This window comes from Gymnoscopelus microlampas (genome assembly GCF_963454915.1).
Source record: "Gymnoscopelus microlampas genome assembly, chromosome: 23".
In the NCBI taxonomy this organism is placed as follows: domain Eukaryota; kingdom Metazoa; phylum Chordata; class Actinopteri; order Myctophiformes; family Myctophidae; genus Gymnoscopelus; species Gymnoscopelus microlampas.
In genome coordinates this window covers 3614885-3620600 of record NC_139960.1, presented here as the reverse complement: position 1 = coordinate 3620600, position 5716 = coordinate 3614885, and the positions used below count along the sequence as shown (strand labels likewise).

Genomic DNA, 5716 nt, shown 5'->3' with positions numbered 1-5716 from the left:
CTTGAGATGTTGGCAGCAGGTCCCAATGCACAACCCAGATGATCCTAGTGTCCAGTTAAAGCTTTTTAAAAAACGGCCCTGTGGCTTAGGTTCAAAAAGAAATAGATGACACTATTTGGCGGCTGAGGGTAGAGCCTGGAAGGAGGAACACTATGGGAGACAATAAGGTTTGGGACTGGTGGGGGACCAGACTGGGGATCCACTGGACCACTCTGCCTACTATGTGCCAAAGAAGGTGCAAGGCAGTAGGAGGGGTCATGCACGCTCTGACGGCACCAGACTGAAGTCCAAAGAGTTGGAGGTGAAAGATTTGGGAGAGCCGTTTGTGTTCACGGTTGGGAGAGCACATTGGTAAACGACACTGTGTAGACATATTGCGAAATGCTCGTGACCTCTGGGCCTGTCGGGACAAGGGAAATCATTGACACAAAAGAAAACATTATTATTTTTCAACAATGTCGAATTTAGATGTTGTTGCTCTCGGGCAGAAACCTTCTCTCTATTTCAACATTTTATGTTTTTTCATAAATGAATGCCCTACTTCGTCATTACAACAGCTTATAGATCTGATTATATATTTTTGAATAAAGTTAAAGTAGCTACATTTCCTGAAAATTAACACTTTTTGACATACAAGGTTTCTGCCCGACAGCAACAATATGCCGCTGCATGCTTGTTAGAAGCACGCAGACGTAGATTCCCTTTTGACCAAATCACACTTTATTCCTGACCTCATGTCGGCCCTTCCTCCTCCCATGACGATATCAAACAACGTGTCTTTGTTAATCATGCTCAAATAAACAAATGCTGCCAGGCGCCCCACATTCTCCGTACCTATTTTTAACAGTGGTGGAAAGTAACTAAGTACATTTACTTAAGTACAATTTTGAGGTATTTGTACTTTACTTGAGTATTTCCAATACTTTTACTTCTACTCCACAATATCTCAGAGGCAAATATTGTACTTTTACTCCACTACAATTATTTAAAAACTTTAGTTACTAGTTACTTTTCAGATATAAATTATTATATTATAAAACATACATTAGCCACTTTAGCCCTATTTTATACCTAGGGGCTAATTGAAAATAGCAGATCTACAAGCTCACAACGCGTCGCAACGCGTTGTGAGCTTGTAGATCTGCTATTAGGTACTTTAAGTTTAAATACATTTTGATGCCAATACTTTTGTACTTTTACTCAAGTACATTTTTAATGCCAGACTTGTAACAGAGTATTTCTATATTGCAGTATTGATACTTTTATTTAAGTAAAACATTTGAGTACTTTTTCCACCACTGATTTTTAACGGCCTAAATTGACATTCATTAATAGCTCACATCTTCATTAACATTGACAGGTGGGGGTTGACATTAAATACACAGCCAAATAACTTTCTATGTCACTAGTTCTCAACCTTTTCAATTTGAAGGACCCCCAGTTTGATATGCATTAGGCCACGGACCCTCATTTGATACAATTTTCTTTATCTCTGGGACCCCAATCTACACAGCCGATATCGTTAGAATTACAAGGTGAATGAGTTTTGTAGATTGGGGTCCCAGAGATACAAATAAATAAATAAATAAAAACGTATAAATGGGGGTCTGTGGCATAATGCGTATCAAACTGGGGGTCCTTGAAATTAAAAACGTTGAGAATCACTGACATAGGCTACATCATAAAGATCAACTTGGATCTTAATTGGAGCTGCCACCTGTCTGTGTTTTAGGTTAATCCATGGAACCATTTCACAGGAAGCATGAAGGGAGGATTCCAAGAATTAAGTTGTTTGTCTTTCAAAGTAGCATCCATTGTTGCTGACACCAATGACATGATTGCATAATTATGCATTTCTTCAAAGTCCATTAATTCTCCCTGATCCCTTACAGAATTACAGTGGTGGACAAAGTACTCAACTTTGAGTCAAAGTATAGATACTCCTCCTGGTCAAATATTAGCCTACTAAAACGAAAATTGCTCAGTCAGTCCGATTTGTATTAAATAGTTCTATAGAGCGTGCCAACGCGTCGTCACCACGGGGAGGCGTGGCATAGTAGCGCAGACATGTTTGTTTTGGGCAATGTTAAGTCAACCTGGTTTATACCCCTCAAAGATGTCTGCTGCTACCAAAAGACACTTGTTGACGCCCCCTTCAGGATTGTTGGCACGCTCTATAGCAGATCTACAAGCTCACTTTACTTTGCAATGCAATGCAATGCATTGTGAGCTTGTAGATCTGCTATGTTTACTATAATTCAAATATATTTAAATTAAGGTTAATTCCTGTGGAGTCAAAAGTAGGCTACAATATTTGTCTTTGAAATGCAGTGGAGTGAAACTTTCACTCCACTAAATTGTTTGATACTTTCACTGTGAAAGTATCAAAAAAATCTCAACTCAAGTAAAGTAGGTCTACAGATGAACTCCATGAATTGAGTAAGTGAGGAGTGAGGACCCCAATTGAAACAAGCCAGTAGGCTTTTTGGGGCTTTTCAATCCTATTTAGTTGACCTTGTATTTTGAACTGTACTTCCAAGTGCTTTTTTTCTCTGCAAACTTCTAAATAAAGTATTCAATCAATCAATCAATACTCAGAAAATGTACTTGAATACAGTACTCAAGTAAATGTACTTCGTTGCCAGCGCATAATTCCATTTATTCAACATACATATGGTATGGTGGTGGTAAGTAGGCCAAAGGTAGCGATTGTTTTCTGCTGGTGGCAGAAATGCTTTCAGCGGTGAGGTGAGTGACAACATTTCCGAGAATGCATTACTAATGAATAATTCATTTCAGCACCCCGCGTCGTGGACAGCTCCGCAATTTGTTACCGGAGAGACGCGAGACCGGCTGTCCCATTCGCTGTCCCCACACCCAACGCGCATCGTGGATGACCAACAGGTCACACTATAGTGTCTAGTGGGGAATATAAAAAGCGCTGGTAAACACATGTGGCCTAGTTTTCTACACTTGCTTGGTGTGTGTAGCACGTTAACATTGGTTTGATTGAGAAAATGAGAACTTTGGCACTCGTGGTGGTGTGCATGGTTATTCGCCTGGACGGAACGTCAGGAGCCTCTCTGCATGGCTTTGAATCTCAGTCTTCACAGTGGACACATGCTGCAGGTGAGTCTTCAATTAAGAGGTGAAAATATCATTATAGGCTGTTGATTGATTTCTTTGTGATTCACAAATGCATAAGGGAACCAAAATCATAGGCTTCTTCAATCAAATGCAGGCTAATACTCACATTAATATATTTTGTTGACCCCCATCTGAGAAATATGGCATAGCAATGGGCTTTTGACCAAACATTTTAATGTCTTTTTAGGTTTTTTTAATTCAAAAGGCTGTAGTTTTAATTCTTAAATTAAATTAAATGCCCAATATCAAGGCTACATATTGCACGGATGGCTGTCAGAAATGAGACAACAATCAATCAATAAATGATATATTTACAACATATCTGATAACACAAATGAAGGAATTAATTGGCAACTTTATAAACAACAATATCATAGTGTAGCCTAACTAACTTTTTTTTCTTTTGACTGGATCTGAAATTCAATTCAGGTTTAGGATTTCGAATTAATCGATTATTAGTTGATTGATTTAATAATTTATTTGGAAGTTTGCAGGGGAAAAGTACATGAAAGTACAGTTTAAATACAAGGTCAACTAAATAGGATTAAAAAGCCCATGAAAGCCTAAGGGCTTGATTCAAATGGGGTCCAGTTGCATCAGTAACATCCTGTGTTCATTTATCCAACTTACTCTTGAGTCTGACAGTGTACAAAAGTAACCGAATGAACCCTTTACATTTTGCACACTCTCATTATGTTGAGCTACATTAACAATGAATCAAATGAATATGACCGTGTTTCACCATCCAGGACGATGGCCAGCCAGCTTACCGGAGCTCTCAGAGTCGCAGAGAAGAAGAGATGTCTCCGATGTTTTCCCGGCGGACTCCAACCTGTGCTCGTCTCTGAGGGAAAATGATCTTCTATGCAACGACCGGCGGAGTAAATTCAACCACAACCCGTTCGGGCTCCGCTTTGGAAAGCGTTACAGCAGCTACCTTTACAAAGACAGCTTCACGACACCCAGGATCAGTAGATTATTGCCTATTTTACTGTTCCCACGAGAACTCGAGGTGCCAACCTTAACCGAGATGTCCCTGCCCCTCCCCTCCCAGCTGGAAACCATTGTCTAAAATGTTGAAATTGGCTCGTCAATGTTTTGAGTCTACTTCAAGTAGCCTACATTTGTGATGTGTTTGTTCTATGTGTCAAATAGACTTTTACTTAACATGTTTTCTCTGAATTAAAACTTTTGTACTTATAGCCGCTGTGTGCCATGATTGTTACTGATAAAATCTGTCACAATGAATAAGTGATCTGATTGAATCAATGTTAAATTATTCCGGTATAGCTGAGTAGTTAAGATTCCATGTGAGGAGAAGTATGCTCTTCTCCCAGGGATTTCAAGCTTTCTGTGCAAAAAGTAATATATGTATGCACACTACACACATCTACTGTTCTTCAGTTATTCTCTCCATCTAACCACAAGATGGCAGTGTATTACCTGATATCTGCTGACTGCTAACATAATTTCACACAACACAAAGACCACAGGGCTTCCATAAGGTTCATATTTATTAAGTTACTCATCACTGTTTCACACACACAACTCACAACACGAGAGTGACGGTTACAGTCAGTGTTTTTTCTTTCTTTTAGAAAACAAGCTTGGACGTTTAAATCCGCCCCATGGCTCTCCATCTCTTTCAGACAGTAGCCTATATACCAGAGTGACAGGGGTTCGGATCCACAATGAAATTCACATTGGTCTTAAGGGTGCCAAAGTCTCTCGAAAGTCTACAATTTTCTGTTTTCTAGACAAGGACAGTGTCTTTCTGATTGTTCTTTAGGGCCTACAGTGTACGTCTACATGTTCAGGGAGAGGACTTTTGTTTCTAGGCATCCCCAGGGGACTGAAATGAACGACACATGTGCAAACAAAGAAGCAGCAAATTGGCAGACACTTTCATATTTGTTTCTTTTTTTTTGTTGTCCTTCTCTTTTCCTTTTTTGATCATGGCCCGAACAAGAAAAAAAAGCTGCGGCACAAAAGGATTCATGGAAGGTAAACCAACTCATCCCGGGAGCATCTAAAACAGCAGTTTTGTTTCACAGACACCAATGATACAGTAACCTCATGTGGTGGAACAGGGGAAGCTGGAGAGTGCTTCATTCTATACTGATGACGATGGAGTGAGTGTGATAAGAGACATGGAAGTTAGAAGAAGGAGTGTGTGTCTGTGTGTTTGTGTGTGTGTGTGTGTGTGTGTGTGTGTGTATTGGAGTGCTTGAATGTACTACTGTATGTATTGGCTCTTTTCCACTACGAAGGGTTAACCCAGAACCTTCCATAACCTGAAACTTTCCATAACCCGTGAGGTTCTGTTGTTGTTGTTGTTTACGTCCTGAAGGGGGAGATCAAAAGATCATTACAAAAATGAAAATAGCCAATCTACAAGCTCACAACGTCTCGCAACGCACCGCGATGTGAGCTTGTAGATCTGCTATTTTGGGTATTTTAGGTATAAGTTCCAAGGTCTAGGTTCCCAGAGCTCAGGGTTAGGACCACCTCCTGAGCAGGTCCCAAATTAGGTTGTGAGAACCTTATCAAAAAGCGAGCCATAGTGTAT

General features: G+C 39.9%; 1 protein-coding gene across 1 annotated transcript in view; it reads right to left on the bottom strand.

Annotated features, from left to right (window-relative positions):
* tmpoa (thymopoietin a) overlaps positions 1–5716 on the bottom strand; it is a 241705-nt gene that overhangs the window by 179144 nt on the left and 56845 nt on the right. The window lies entirely within an intron of this gene.